The sequence below is a fragment of the Rhinolophus sinicus genome, chromosome 16, assembly GCF_057876585.1.
Source record: "Rhinolophus sinicus isolate RSI-liver-muscle chromosome 16, RSI-T2T, whole genome shotgun sequence".
Classification (NCBI taxonomy): Eukaryota; Metazoa; Chordata; class Mammalia; order Chiroptera; family Rhinolophidae; genus Rhinolophus; species Rhinolophus sinicus.
The window spans coordinates 6029769-6043995 of NC_142516.1; the positions used below are offsets into that span (position 1 = coordinate 6029769).

Here is a 14227-nt window from a genome sequence, read left to right on the forward strand (position 1 = left end):
AGCTGGCTTCCCCAGGGGTCTTTCCATCTCGCAGACTTTATTCTTGTGCCCCCCAATTAGCAGTCTATGAAATCAGGCAGGTTTATTGAGCAGCTATAATACTTTGACCCAGGCACTAGGTAGTTCTAGGCGCAAAGGAGATAGAATCGTGGGGATTCCTGCCCACATGGGACCTGGTTTTCATCTCCCACTTTAGAGCATGGTGTCCATTTGTCCTCATGGTTAATGATGGTTATTTGGTTAATAACCTCGCTAGACTCCTGTCAGGAGGGCAGGGACAGTATCCTTGTTAGCACAGCTGGGACTGGGTAGGACGGCCTGGAGGAGAGGCCATCTGAGCCGGGCTTTGAAGGGTGGATAGGAGTTCAGTGAAGATAAGGTGAGAGGGAGCAGGAAAGAAGGGTGAAGTCTCTCTCTCAGGGGTCTCCTCAGCCCAAAACCTGATCCTCTCTCGGCCTTGTTCTCACTGTGGTTTCTGCTGCTACATGGAGAAAGTTCCTCTCTGGATCTCATTCAAGGTCGAACCACCCCAGGGTCTGGGCCGTGCTCAGTCCGCCGTGTTTATTCCAGTGGACGGCTGCGTCCTAAAGCAAAGGACAGCCAGGTCCTCTAGGCCTAAAAGCTAAGCCAGGAACACAGACAGTGCCTCCTCTGCTTTCCTTTCTTTGGCTTGCTCTTTACTTTATCTTCTTAAAGCAGATATAAGTGGTGCCTGTCCCACCGAGGCAGCCTCCAGTTGTCATTACTTTTCCAACAAGCACGTTCATGGCTGGGTCTCCTGGATATGAACCAAAAGCCATTTGCTTCGGAGGCAAGATTTGAGTCAGGCCCAGCTGGGTTTTCCCATCCTTTATTTGCCCAATGCTATTAATAATTAACGGTACAGTAATGAGAATTGCTTTTAATAGAATCTGCTGCCATCACCACATTCTGTTCCCCACCAAGGGTTTCCCCCAAAAGGATTCACGCTCACGTGGCTGTGTTTACTGCCACAGGCACTGGGCACCGGACACGGGAAAGCTGGAAGTTCTCCTGCCCATGTCCTTCCCAGCCCCTCCTCTCTTCTGGGCCTGAGCCCCACTCCCCCACGATCTGGAAGCCCCTCTCACTCCTCTGCCATTTCCTAACCCTCCCCAAAGCCCGGTGGAGTGAGGCTGCCCCATCCTGCCCAGCCAAGCATGGCGCTATCATGCCTCATCTGTCATCAGGGCAAACTGGTCCCATTGGGCAAGGACGGGGCAGGCTGGAAGCTGCCTGGCACCCAGCCTGGAGCGGGCATGAGACCCACGTCACACCTACAGGAGCTGACACTCTGGATGAGAAACTCATCTACAGCAGAGGCCAGTAAGACGGGGTGTGGGGGAAAGGGCCTGGCTAAGCTGGGTTAAGTCCTGGCTTGGCCACCATTTGTGGGACTGTACAGAGTGTGGTCACCCTGCCCCCAGCCTCAGTTTATTCATCTGCAGAACGGGGATGAAGATGGTCCTTCCTACCCCCATCAGAACATTCTGGGAAGGAGAGCGAATGTGAGGGAAGCAGAATTAGGGGCTACTCCTTAATACTCCGGGAAAATATCCGTGATGTGCCAGGTTTAGTTCTTCATGATGCTCGTCATTGTGACCTTATTAATGATATCACAAATTGGAAACCACCGTGTTCGGTATTAGAGGACTGGTTAATAAGCGTGAGCGTGGGGAGACTGGTTAGCTCCGCTGGTTAGAGCGCGGTGCTCTTAACAAGGTTGCCGGTTCCATCCCCACATGAGCCACTGTGAGCTGTGCCCCCCACAACTAGATTGAAACAACTCCTTGACTTGGAGCTGATGGGTCCTGGGAAAAACACACTTCAATAAAAGTCAAAAATAAATAAATAAGTGTGAGCGTACCCACACAGTGGGACACGTGGCCGCAGGTGGAAGGGGGCCTGCTTCCCAAACTGCCCTGCGCCTAGGAACCCCTGGGAATCCTGGGGAAATGCAGGTGCTGGGGCTTCAGGGCTGAGACCTCACACTCCTCACATCCTCACAGCTGGGAGGGGGGTGCTCTGAGTACCAGGTGGGTGGAGGCACCTGATGCTGTACAAGTTTGGCGTCTGGTGGTGAACGGAAGACTCAAGTGGAGAAACAGAGTGTGCTCTGTGACCCGCTCCTGGGCTTGGAGCAGAGCTAGAAGTCCACGTTCATTACACAGAGGAGGTGAGAAGCTCAAAGTGCTCTTAGATGGGTGATGAATTACAGATCACTTAGAATTTTCTCTTTAGTTTACCTTAATTTCAAAATTATCCACAATTAACATGGACTACTTTTACAAACGGAGAAAAATGTCATTTTTTTAAAGAAGAAGAACAAATGTTCTCTTCCTTTTCCTACAACACAATCAGGGTGATATTCAGCCTGGAAAGATGGGGATTAAGACAGACGAGGACCAGTGTGGGTTCTGGCCTTGGTCCACAGCCTGCGTGGAGGGCCATGGGCTAGACTGACTGGGCCACAAGGCTCCAGCATTCGGCACCGGCCTGACACCATGCTAAGCCCTCTGCTCTGTGTCCCCGTCCCCCACAACCCCTGGGAGGGACCATCACCACAGGGACTGGTATTAGTGCCACTTTGCAGGGAGGGAACTAGGAGCTCTGGGAGGTGAGTACCCCACCCAGGGTTGCCCAGCTCCCTGGGGGGTAGATGTGGGGGGTGGGGAGTGAGGGGCTGCTGGAGGAAGCCCCTTCCTCCTTGAAGGTCTTTGTTTGGCCACTAGTCAGGGAAGCCTCACTGGAAAATCCAGAAAGACAGGTAATGAAGAGCTTCAAAAATTAGCTGGAGATTTTATATCCTTGGGGGGCGGGGGAGGCAATGGGGAGCCATTGAGTGTTCCAAATGAAGAAGAAATGATTCAAGTTCTGAGCAGCTTGGAGCAGAGAGCTGCGGTGACGACAGGAGGCCCAGACATGCGCTAGGAGGTATTACAACAGCCTGGGCTGGATAATTCATAACAATAACAGCAATGACAATAAGAGTTAACATTTACTGAACCCCTATGGCCTCCAAGGAGGTGACAGACACGCTTCACTTAATCCTCACAACAGCTTTAGGGCGGGTGTGCTGGGGTTCTCCCCATTCTGCAGATGGGAGAACTGAGGCTCAGTGCCATGAGGTGGCCCAGCTGCGATAAGGATCCAGATCTACGTGACTTCAAATTGGGTGCTCTTAGCACAGTGCTAGGTTGCAGAGAGAATGGGGAGAGGGGAAAAGCCAATGAGTCCCCGGGAAGCACAGGGGTGCAGGGATGGGGCAGGGCCGGAGTGGGACAGGGTGGGACTTAGCCATCCGCCCACCAGCCCTGGTGACCACACCTTCTGGCCAGGCCTTCGGCTATTTGATCAGAGACAAACAGGACACACACGCTTCCAGGACAGTCTAGTAGGGCCACAGACAAGTAAACAGACCGTGGCCAGAGGGAGAGTCAAGGGCAGCTCCCTGGAAGAGGGGAAGCCCCTGCTGAGTCCTAAACAATGAACAGCTAACCCAGTGACAAGAGAGGACAGTCTAGGTCTCCAGACAGCATGTGCAAGGTCCCAGAGGCCTGGAAAGCAACTGGGCTGGCTGGAGCAGGGGTAAGGGGTGGAGATGCGGGAGGCTGCAGGGCTGGGTAGGAACCAGGACCCTGGAGCGTTCAAAGCCAAGGGAAGGAGCAGACTTCATCAGGAGTGACTGGGGCATCATGAGCTGGGGGGGGGGGGGGGGGACACCTCATCAGGCCTGCAGGGCCCTGCATGGGGCCAGGTCCTTGGGGACATCCTGGAGGCCAGGGCCCTGGAAGAGGCTGGTGTGCGGTCCAGGCAGGAAGTGAAGGAGGAGTAGAAGGGTGGTGGCTGGGAGAAGTGGGCAGATGTGTGCTTCCTTGGGGAAGAGTGGCTGCAGGCTGGGGGAGGTGAGAGAAGGGCGGGAAGGATGGCTGTGAGCACCCAGGGGGCGATGGTTCCCAGGGGGGGGGTCTGGGGGACTCAACAATGGCTCTATGGGGATGTGTGTGGGCAGCATGGAGGGATCCCCCACTCTAGGGTGCCCTGAATGTCCCACACTCTAGCTTTGGTCCTCTGACCTGTCTGCTGGAGAAATCTGGACCCTGCTCCTGTGGCTTGGGCCCCCCACCCCCCACCCATGGGACTCTGGCTAGAACCCCTGGTTGGGGAGAAAAGTGCTAGCCCAAAGGACACCAGAGCTACCTTCAGCTGAGGGAGGGACAGCATCTCATTGAACCCTCCTTCTAGCCTCGTTGGGTCATTTACAGAGGGGGAAACTGAGGCCTGATGTCATAGACCAAGGACACAGCTGGAGAGGGATGAGATGTGTCTCAGAGGCTCAGACTTTCCCCAGGGACATTTTGCTGGTCTAGGTCAGGAAGTGAGAGTTGAGGAGTGTGGGGGGGAGTGCTTTGTGACTCCTGCTCTCCAGGAGTCAGCCCTCCCCTGCCTGCCTCTGTCCAGGGACATCCAGTAGTGGGGCATGGCCTCCTGAAGCAATAGTGGCAGCTGGCCCTGGACCAGGAACTGGAGAGGGAAGAGGAACAGCCTGCAGAGGGGGGTGGGGAGACAAACCACACTGCAGCATTCATTGGCAGTGCTCCCCGGCCCCCTGGGAAAGGACCGCAGACAGCCCACCCTACGCACTGTCATGCAGGTACTGTACCCAGCAGCCACTGCCCAAAACTGTGGCACCGCCCCCTGGCCCCCACTCAGCCTGGACCGGGGTGTGCGCAGCCCTTCGTGGTTGAGACCTTGGGGCTGGGAGAGCTTGGGACTCCATCTGTTAAATCCACTCCTGTTACCCAGTTAATCCTCACCAAACCTCATGCAGTGGATACTACTCCCAACCCATTTTACAGACAAGGACACTGAGGCCCGGAGAAAATGACATGAGCTGGCACCCAAACCTCGCTAGGTGCAAGGCCTGCCTGCCGTGTAGACATCCGGTAAAGACCAGCTCCTTGAGTGATGTCCTCAAACACAACTGGAAAGAGGTGCCCACATCACTCCACATGAGCGAGCTGGAAGCAGGCTCAGCTGGAGTGAGACTGGGCGAGGTCACACAGCAGGCAGTGAGGTCCCTGTCCTTGCCCTGTGCTTCCACTGGCCTTCCACCGGGCCCCTTCACAGGGGAGCTGCCTGGAGGCTTCAGAGAGGGAAGAAGAGAGAGGGGTGTGGGTGATCTGAGGCTGTGGTCACTTGAGCTGCTGTGACCTGCCAGAGGTGGATGGCCCTGGCTAGCAGACCTGGCAGCTCCGCACACACCCAGGGGCCCCAGGGAAGGTGGGAACAGCTAGAGACAGACCCAACTGCATCTTAACATCTCCATGCGTGCTGCTCCAGAAGCCAGATCTGGAGGCTCTGAAGCAATGTTGTCCAATGTGGGGTACTCAGGAGCCTCAGTCTCCCAGCCTCCCAGGCTGGGTAGCCCCACCCAAGAGGGGACCCCCTCGGCTGTCAAACCAAATCAGTTCCCAAATATGGGTTGGAAAATTCTCCAAGTTCCTTCCCTATGTTGGAGACCAACAATCCCCATCAGCATGTGAAGGTTCTAAGTCCTGCAGGAAGGAATCCTACTCGATTCTGCTTAATCCAGCTTCCCCCACCATTGATTTAACCATGAACTCCACTTTTACCATGAAATACATACTAGCATCTGTAGCAGATTAAACATAGTTACAAATTCATTGGCACTCCCATCATTGAGAGGAGGGTCTAGTCTCCCCTCCCTTCAATCTGGGTGGGCCGCAGGACTGCTTTGATCAGCATCAGCTGCCAGAAGTGACACTGGGGCAGTCCCAGGGGTGGTCCTTAACTGACCTGACAGCTTTACCCGCTGCCTCTCGGAGTCTTGAGCTGCAATATAAGAAATCCAGTCTAGGGCATATGAGGCACCAAGATGAGGCCATCTTGGGCACCGGCCCGGTGGAGCCTTCAGATAACGCCCGCCCCAGCTGCTGACCGCGACCATACAAGAGACCCCAAGCAAAAACCGCTCCACTGAGCCTGGTCAACCTCCACACACATCACAAGAGAGATGAATAAACTACTGTTTGAAGCCACTGCGCTCGGGTGGTTTGGCACACAGCACTGGGTAACTGGAACCGTGTCCTGTAGACCCCTTGGGTGCTAACAGGAGGTTTTCACCCCATCCTCACTGCCCATCATACCAGACCCTTCAGTCGTTACCACATGCAGGCGCTCGCCTGCCTCACCACGGCTTTGCGCAGGTGTGCCCTCTGCTTAGAATGCCCTTCTGCCTCCCTTTCCACTTGGGAAGACCCTTCTAGCCTCAGTTCCTAGGAGGCCTCCACTTTAAAGGCTTGTCTAACAACCATCAAGGCAGCTGCAGCGTCCCAAGGCTGGGATCCACCTGGGCTCTGACTTGACTGAGCTGTATGAACTCAGTCAACTATTTGCCTCTTTGGGTCTCAATTCCCCCATCTGGAAAATGGGAATAATAATGGTAACTCCTGCATGAGGCTGTTGTACAGATGAAACAAGACAGCAGGGTAAAGCGTACAGTAGGTGCTGAATAGATGGTAACCTTATTAGCTGCTTAACACTTCCATTGCCACATGGCTGGGAGTGTGTCATTTGCACTCTGGCTTCCCCCAGACCAGGAACCCACTCCCCAGAGCTCACTGCTCACACAGCCTTTGTGAAACTGCTGGTGTTTAAGAGAGGTTTGGGGGAGGATGAACCTGGAAGAATCCTTGGAGATTCCTTATTGTGAGTGATGCCCAGAGAGGTAGAAGGCCTTGCGCAAGGTCACACAGCTAGTTCTGGGACTGGATCCCAGGTCTCAGCTCCCATCCCGTGCCTTGTCTGACATGAAGGTCAGACTGGTCTTTTCTGACCTCTCTAATCTCTCTCGTGCCCACTGGAGACACAGGTAACCCCACAGCCTGATCTCTGTCTCCACTGTGAGACCAGCTCGCTGCAGGGTCCTCCCTGCCTCTCTTTCCTCTGTTCTCTCCCATAGATGTCATCGGCCAGGGAGTATGAACTGGACACCCGTAGTGTGCCAGGCAGAGATACAAGCTGTCCTGCCAACCCCAGAAGGCCTTGGGGAAACCCCAAACTAGCATTAGGGAAAAGATGGCAGGATGTTGGCCGCTCCCCCAGCCTGCAAGCGTAGCCGTGTGGGATAGAGTCTAGAGCCCCAGAGACTTGGGCTCAAGTCCCAGCCACTCCTCTCACCAGCTGGGGAATCTTGGGTAGGTTATCTCTCCCAGCCTCACCTTCTCCATCTGGAAAAGGGGAGTCAGAGCACTTCCACCAGGACGAGCTGAAGCATGGAGAGCCCTGGGCCTCACGGGGCATCTGGCCCCCCCTCTCCCCATCACCCTTGCTTCCCATCAGTTTCTGGGAGGCTCAGGGTTCTGAACACACTTCGGGGGTCCTGGAGCTCTGAGGGTATGGGACAGAGAGTCTAGACTCTTTGGGACATAGAGCCTAGAGGGTTCTGGAGAAATCCTTCCCGGCAGGAGAAGTGGCCTGGGTGAGCAGGCCAGGCTTCGGGACTAGGGGCCCACAGGCCTCAGACACACAACGCCGGTCCACGTGGGAGAGCGCTGGATGCCGCACGGATGAGTGTGTGTTTGCTGCACTGAGAGGCGTGTGTGTGTGTGTGTGTGTGTGTGTGTGTGTGTGTGTGTGTGTGATGCATATGCCTGCTGTGGAGAACGGGAACAGGGAGGAGGTGGGGGGCCCTGCAGCTGTCCCCAGTCCTGGGAGAGCAGGCCAGGCCTGTCCCTGCCACTGGAGTAACCCCAGGACCTTGAGTTGGGAGCACTACTGCAGCCAGATTAGAGCTGGGAGCTTCAAACAGGGCTGGCCTGGCAATGGGCCTGCAGCTCAGGCTTAAAGGGGCTGCTGAAATTATAAATAGCCGTCACCCAGGTGACTTCCCAGTCCTCCCTGGGGGGGGGACATTCTATCAGCCCCTTCACCATCTTCCAGCCCAGCAGCAACAGGGGGGCAAGGAGGAGTTGGTACCTATCAGAAGGGTTGCGGCCAAACAGTCTACCTATTAAACGGCACACTTGGTTTTAAGTTGCAGGGATGGCGAGTGTAGGCCAGGAAGCCCCTCCCCCGATGACCCTAAGGAGTCCTCGTTATTAACCATATGCTTCCCTGACCCCAAATCTCGAGCTCATAGGGCAGGCTCAGAAGTGGCTTCAGGGGAGGAGCTGGCATCCAACTCTGGGGTCTAGGCAAACATACCATCCGTCTTGCCCCCCTGAGACCGTTTCCCTACACGTGGAGGAGTGGAGACCAGGGCCAGCTCTGGGTGCAGCACGGAGCCAACTGCTGTCAAGAGCGGGATGACCTCTGTGCGCCCAGGTTCCGGCTCACAAAGGGTAGCCTGAGGAAGTCAGTGTTGCTGAGCTTGTTACACGGCTGGTGACCCCACCCCCCAGCCCCAGTTCCCTTACCGTGCTCCCCAGGCACTTCTCTTCTCAGGGCCTCCATTTGCCATGTGTGAATTAAAGGGGCGGACCAGGGCGATGGTGACAGCATAGAGTCAGCCCAGCAGGCAGGTTCTGCTGTAGCCCCATTGCACGGAGGGGAGGCCGGAGGCTGTCGAGGTGCCAGGGACAGACTGGCTCAGGGCCGCACTGCCAGGAAGAGGCCAAAGAGCGATTAGAACTCAGCTGTCTCACTCCACACCAGGAGCTCTTAACCTCTCCTGCCATGCGGGCTTCTAACTGATTGCTCCACCGATTAACTGATTGACTAACTGATTGACTGATTACCTGCCAAGGCCCCACCTCTCGCCCCACCGCCGACTCCAAGAGTCTCGAAAATCCCAACCCAGGTGCGCCCCACCCACAGTGGGGTAGGGGGCGTGGCCGGGGCGTGGCTCCCTCCTCTCCCCGCCCCCGCAGGTCCCTGTCGGCCTGTTAATCCGCATCCCCCGAGGCTCCTCCATTCGCCCGCTCGTTGCCGGGGAAACGACCTCTCTCCCCCTCCGGCCCTTCAAAGGGGTCTCCCATCCCCTCGTTGGTCCCACCCGGCCCGGTGTCCTCCAGCTCCGGGATCGGCCGGCGGGAGCTGGGGCCCCAGATAGGAGAGAGTGGGGGAGACACAGACATGGAGAAACACCCACAGGTGGAGAGACAGTGGGAGGGAGAGACAGAGATAGAGAAGAACACAGTCAGGGAGAGACACAGGCTGCAGAGAGAATGGAGACGGAGAAGAGACACGAGAGACATGAAAACACACCCCGCCCCCATCACAGTACGAGAGACCAAGAGACCAAGACAGAGAGGGCGAGACTGGAGGAGAGAGACAGCACAGAGATGGGGAGAAGTAGAGGGGGACCCCCAAAGGATAAAGACAAGGGCAAACAAGGGGGAGAGAGTCGGAAGGGCGCGAACTTGTGAAAATAAATATTTATAAATTGAGTTTCTAAATTCTTTTTGCATTTTCGTAGTAAATTATTCATCTGTGTAACTCCTCTCTCCTATCTGCTTACCGAGCGGGGTGGGGGGGTGTTCATTGCTGTGCTCCCCCTCCCCGTCTTCCTCCTCCCCGTCTTCCTCCCCCCACCCCTCTCCCTCCCCACCCCCCTCCCCCCTCCTCTCCCTCCCCACCCCCCTCCCCCCTCCTCCTCTCCCTCCCCACCCACCTCTCCCCCCTCCTCCTGTCCCTCCCTAATCCTCTCCTTCCTGTCCCTTTCTTCCCTCCTACTCCCGCTTCTCCCCTTCCGTTTTCTAGTCCCACTAACACCCTCTCCCCTCCCCTTCTACTTCTTCTCCCTCTCTTCCCCCCTCCATTTCCTTCCCCCTCCATTCTCCTCCTCCTCCTCTATCCTCCTCCCCTTTTCCCTTCTCCTCCCCCTCTTTCCTACTCCTCCTTCCTACCTCCCCCTTCCCTTCCCCCCCCAGCCCAGCTTGGAGCTGGGCACCTAGGCAGGCAGGCTGGGCCACTGCCACTGGGAGGTGACCGGCTGCCATGCTCTCCAATTTCTTCCCCGCCTTAAATAAGAATAATCGTCTAACTCAGCAGGGCTGGGATTAAAAAAACACTCGTCGCTGGCAGTCTGGCACCCCCAACCGGGACCACAGAAATATTCCTCTAGAGGGCTGGGGACACTGGAGTTGGGGGGAAAGGTGGGTGCCCTTGGAGGAGGAGGCTGCGGTCCCAGGAGGGCCCCGGACAGAAGCTAGAGGCCACATTGCTTCCCATGGGACCTGGACAAGCCCCTCAGTTTGCTGAGCCTCAGTTTCCCTCTCTGTGGGATGGGGACAGGGACTAACTGTTCTCTCGGCCCAAACCCTCTCTCACATCTGTTTGGGAGTCTGGAAGATTTCAAGGCCCTTCTGACCATTTCCCACAGCTTATCAGGCACAAAGGATGAACAGGGTACAGTTCATAAAAGCATGATGTGAGTTCCTAAAATCAGGCAAGGACCCAGCCGCCGGTCATAGTGTGCTGCGTAGAGAGGCCACACCCACTATCAGTCTGTGGCCTTGAGCAGAGTGCCTCAGTTTCCTCATCTGCGAAGTGGGCCGGTGATGCCTCCCTTCCCTTGACAAAGGATGAGTGCTCCCACCCTGCAAGCTGCTACATACTACACACATGTCAGTGTCTAAGCAGCATTTGTCACCTCTGCTCCATGTCACCCCTATCTGACCACCCCTTGCACCCAACCCCTCCTGACTACCCAGAATAAACAGCCACAGGAGCCAACACCAAGGGTGGGGGGGACGGGGTGCAGGGAGTACTGGATCGAGGCTCTCCTGCCACTGAGATTAGCCAGGAAGTCACCAGCAAATCTTTGGGGAGCCTTCAGGGATCTGGACCCTTCCATCCCAAGTGATGCTGCAGGTGGAGTTTTGCCTCTACTCAACTGGCCTTCCCCTTAAGGCTGGGCAAGGAGGCACGGGTGTCAGGTCCTGGGTTTGAGTCCTGACCCTGCTGTTTGACCTTAATCCAGTCCGTTTCCCATCTGGGGTGAGAGTTCCAAGGTTCCTTTCAGCCCACTCCTGATTAAGATCCCTGTTATTGCTTTTAACGACAATAAGTGCTACTGGTCCCTTACTTGTTAGGTGCCGGGAGCAGTGCTCTGAGCCTTACAACAACTTTCATCCTCCCCACACCCCTGTCATCTAGGGCCCAATGACTACTGCCCCATTTTACAGATGAGGAAGCTGAAGGTCAGGGCAAGGACTTGCCCCAGGTCAGGCAACTGGACCGCGGCTGATGGGGTTCTGGCTGAGTCTGCTCTGGTGATGCAGAGGGATGTCATCACCCAGATCCCTGTGCTTCCCACGGGAACATCCTAGGCCATGTCAGTGCCACCCAGAAGGAGGCTGGCTTTTGGGGGCCCCAGCTTGGTGACCCCAGTCCCGTCGGACATCCAGACACACTGGTCTTTGATCTGAAGACTTCTCTCCTTTCTGTCTTTCTACACAAGCACAGAGAGAAGCGTGTTGGGAAAATGACCCCCTCTGGGTATCTATCTGCCCTTCTACTTCCCGTGGCCAGTGTCACCCTCACTGGCCTAAAATAGTGATTCAATCCTTTCGTAAACCCTTGGGGGCTTGGGGGCAGGGGGTGCAAAGGGAGCAGGTGGCTGGGCTCTCATCCCTCACCCCTGCTTGGTTCAGTATTGATTACTTGGGTAAGATTTATTTTGAGAAGTAATAAGGCACGAGGTTGAGATGCAAAGATGGGTGTAAAAAACCAGTTTGAAACTTGCTGTTGTAAATAATGAGGAGCCAGGTGGGACAGAGAATTGAGGCTTCCTGAAGTCTCCCCACTTACGTAACTCAGTTCTTCCCAGCAGTCACCCCAAGGGTAAGGAGACAAAAACAAAACTAGGATGTAAGGAGGCCTCTCCCAGAACTCCACAGCCCGGAATGCTTTACAAGGTCATTGCATTCAGTGATTGAAACAGGCCCACCACAGTGTGGATGAGGCAACTGGGGCTCAGAGACCTTAGGTAATTTGCCCAAGGTCACACAGCCAGCATAGACTCAGCTAGGACACTCTTGGGTCTGTCTGCCTCCAAAACCCATGCCCTGACACTGAGCGCCCTCCCCTGAAGAAGCTGCAGGGTCACCCTGTGAGTGTCATTGGCTCTCTCCCCCATCCTGCTCACGGTCAGTGTCAAGGTGTCCTGAAGCGTTTCTTTGGATACCAGGGAGGATTCACAGATGCTCAGGAGCTGGTCTGAGAGAGCCACACTCCCCGGGCAGAACTGCCCCTGCTGTGGGCACTGCCATGCTGTCCACCTACCCTCCCTGAAGGCAGGGGCCTCTGCCGCCCCAGCTGGGGGTGACAGCCGTGTTTGCCACTCCTGGAGGAATGTTTGTTCCCAGAGCCTTTGTGCCCCTAAGAGGCCTCAGAGCAGGTCGCTAGGGTCCCCATTTTAGAACACGTCTGTTTTCCTTGCTGCTCTCTCTCTCCCTCGCGTCTTGAGTTGGACTGTGTTCTGACCTCAAGTCACGCCTCCTCTGGGAGAAATAAGGCCAGGCCCTGGTCAGTCCTGAGCGGTGTGGCCCCTTCTTCCCTAGAGGTGGAAGTCTTCCCAGGAAGGGGGTCGGTGGAAGCAGCCTGGGAATGGCCCACCTCCCACTGCACTGAACACCAGGAACACCCAGGCCCAAGCTTAGAAAACGTCCATGTTGTAATGGATGCTGGATGGGATGGGAGGGAACAACAGAGCAGATAGAGACCAACCTGTCTTCCGCTGGGTCTCAGCCTCTTGCGGTCTGGAAGGTGAGAGGTGTGGAGTGGATGGAACTCTCTTTGGAGGTGGGGGAACTCTCGGTTGGTACCACTCCCTGCAGGATCTGCTCCCAGAGCTGGACCAGCTGCTTCAACCTGGAAGCAGGAGCACGGGAGGCCCGGGCAAGGCTGGGGGTGAAGGATGGGGGGCCTTGGAGGGGCGGAACTAATGGTGATTTTCAGGCCCACCCTGGTGACTCATACACCCCACCTGTGGTGAGAAAGGTAGAGATTTTCATTATCATTAGTGGGGGTAGTTAGAAATGATTAGAATCGGCGGCTCACCCAAACGCTAACCATGGTCCTCTCTGAGTGGGGAATGTTGGTGATTTTCACTTTCTTGCTTATAATTTTCAGTGTTGCTTGAATTTATTTATTTATTTTATAATAAGGATGTCTTGCTTCCCCCACCCCAGAAACAATAGTGATGTTAACCAAAAAAAGAAAAGAAAATTTAAAAATCAACGAGAATAAACTTTGTAAACAACAAGATGCTCTTGCCAGGAGATGAAGCAGATACGAAAACGACAAAGGGGAAAAGGAACAGGCTGTTTGTTCTGCAATCGGACCAGCCAAAGACCTGGACTCAGCAAGTCCCAAGGAAGTGAAGGCGAGTTTCAGAAACGTGACAGAAGAAAGCTCTGGGGGGGACATCAGTGCCTTTGAGAGGAGCCAGTAAAGAAAGGACCTGTGAGGTGTCTAGCTGGGAGCTGGGATCTTGGAGCCCAGTCCAGGCGGGCACCATGGCTCAAATGCTGCTTGCTGGGCAGCTGCAGGCAAGTGACTCAACCTCTTTGGAACTCAGTGTTTGCTCTCTGTACAATGGGCATGGCAGAGCAGCACTATTAGAACTGGGATCACAGAGTCAAGATGGGAAGGGCACCCCCACTTTCCACCTCCCCTCCTCAGTGTCCCATTTGGAACCCCCCAGGGACAGAGAACTCACCTGGTCCCTGGAACTCACTGGGCTCCATTAGCAACTATTCTTAAAAGCAACTCCTGACCCTGGAGGCCGCAGCTGCTGCCAGAGAACTGTCAGAATGTTCAATGCACCTGCCCTTTGACCAAGCGATTCCATTTTTAGGAATTTATACCACAGTAACACTCGCTCAGGTGACAAGGGAAAAGGCACAGGAAATTCATTGCATCACTGTTTATAATAGCAGAACTTTGGAAACCCCCTAGACATCCATCTGGGGACTGATTATATAAATGTGAACGTGCTGCCCAAAGGAAGAGCAAGGGGCAAATACCTGCCTGCTTTTTCAAGGAGGGAAAAAGAACAATAAACCTTCATTTACATTTCAAGAGGGGCATCTTGACACTCACCCTGCTGTAAACCCACAGAATAGCCCTGGTGACTGGTTGCCCAAGAAGAGAGCTGGGGGGTTAGGCAGGAGGGGGAATAATTCCAGCTTTAAAGTCTTTTCTCTTCGACTCGGTTCACTAGGAGTGTATGCCCTGG

At 55.2% G+C, this 14227-nt stretch overlaps 1 long non-coding RNA gene across 3 annotated transcripts in view; it reads right to left on the bottom strand.

Annotated features, from left to right (window-relative positions):
• LOC109445926 (uncharacterized) overlaps positions 1-14227 on the bottom strand; it is a 38234-nt gene that overhangs the window by 4772 nt on the left and 19235 nt on the right. For all 3 annotated transcript variants that reach the window (XR_016019342.1, XR_016019341.1, XR_016019343.1), the window contains exons 3-4: positions 12715-12973; positions 8460-8642 (exon numbers count right to left, since the gene is read on the bottom strand). This is a non-coding gene — a long non-coding RNA (uncharacterized LOC109445926). The remainder of the gene's footprint in view (positions 1-8459; positions 8643-12714; positions 12974-14227) is intronic.